The sequence below is a fragment of the Carlito syrichta genome, unplaced genomic scaffold (assembly GCF_000164805.1).
Source record: "Carlito syrichta isolate Samal-C Ts95f unplaced genomic scaffold, Tarsius_syrichta-2.0.1 Scaffold308955, whole genome shotgun sequence".
In the NCBI taxonomy this organism is placed as follows: domain Eukaryota; kingdom Metazoa; phylum Chordata; class Mammalia; order Primates; family Tarsiidae; genus Carlito; species Carlito syrichta.
The window spans coordinates 180,698-182,404 of record NW_007253051.1 but is presented as its reverse complement, the minus strand read 5'-3'; positions in this window follow the sequence as shown (position 1 = coordinate 182,404).

Sequence of the window (1,707 nt, the reverse complement as noted above, 5' to 3'; positions counted from 1 at the left end):
CAATAAATCAAAAGTTAGCCAGGCGTGGTAGCGTGCGCCTGTAATTCCGGCTACTCGGAAGCTGAGGCAGAAGGATTGCCGGAGCCCAGCAAGTCGAGGCTGTGGTGGCCGGGAGCGGCCACTGCACTCCAGTCTGGGTGAGAGTGAGACTCCAACTCAAAAATAAAAATAAAATAGATTCCAATACCCGAATAGCTGTAGTCAGACAGTATAACCAGTTAAACGGAGGGTTGAACATTCAGGTCAATGAATCATGACAATTCACATAAGGTACTGGAGCCAAAGATATTGCAAAAACATTGTTTCTGGAAAAGGGGGATCAAATACTTAAAATGAGCCTTAAAGACAGGGATTAAGAGACTCATTGGGCCAGGTCCAGTAGCTCAAGCCTGTAACCCCAGCACTTTGGGAGGTGTAAGGCAAGAGGATTGACTGATCCCCGAGTTTCGAGACCAGCCTGGGCAACTTGGCAAGACCTTGTCTCTACAATAATTCAAAAAATTAGCCGGGTGTAATGACCCATGCCTGTAGTACCAGTTACTTGGAAGGCTGAGGCAGGAGGATAGCCTGAACCCAGTAGGTTAAGGGTGCAGTAGCTGGGAGCATATCACTGCACTCCAGCCTGGTCAACAGACTGAGACTCTGGCTCAAAAAAGGAAGAGAAAAACAAAAACCAGAGACTCATCATGTACTAAGGAAAACTTATAAAAGAGAAGTCAATTTCACTTCTAGCAGCTCAGGTGTGACTCACCATTAGGCAACAAGCTTCTGTGTCCCAAGCTAGAGTGAAACCAGTCAGCCAAAGCAACCAGAATCTATCATCCTAATTATATGAGATAGGTTCTTTTTCTCTTGAATCTAATAAAGTGTTAGCACCAGAAAAAAATATAAAAATGGAATGTAATTACCAAAATACATAGGAAGGTGCACAATTGGAACATCACAAAAGTACAAGAAATCTGTTATGAGTAAGATGCATAATCATACTCATAGGATATCTGTTTCAAATTTCCAAAGATAAAATTTCTACTCAAAGTTTAAAGTTTTATTACAAATTTGCATCGAGACCTACATACTCAAGAAAAAAATTTTGTTTCGAGAAAGCAAGATTTATTGCGAGGACAGAAAAGCTCCCACAGTGAGAGGAAACGCAAAGGGGTTGTTCCCAAGAAAAATTTATTTTCAGCTGGGGTTGGGCATGATGGCTCATGATCAGGCCAAGACAGAAGGATCCCGAGGTCAGGAGTTTGAGACCAGCCTGAGAAACATGGTAAGACCTTTCTTTGTTTGTTTTGAGTCGAGTCTCTGTTGCTACCACAGCCTCAACCTGCTGGGTTCAGGTGATCCTTCTGCCTCAGCCTTCCAAGTAGCTGGCACTACGGGCATATGCCACTATGCCCAGCTAATTTTTTGATTTATTGTAGAGATGAGATGTTGCCAAGGATCCCAGGCTGGTCTGGAACCCCTAAACTCAGGCAATCCTCGCGCCTCCACCTCCCAAAGTGCTGACATTACAGATGTGAGCTACTACACCGGACAGTAAAACAATTTTTTTAAATGTGTTAATTTGGTCTGTGCATTCTTGCTTTGACAATTTTTTTTTTTTTGAGTTGGAGTCTCACTCTGTTGCCCACACTGGAGTGCAGTGGTACGCTGTTGGCCACCTCAGCCTCGACCTGCTGGGCTCCGGCGATCCTTCTGCCTCAG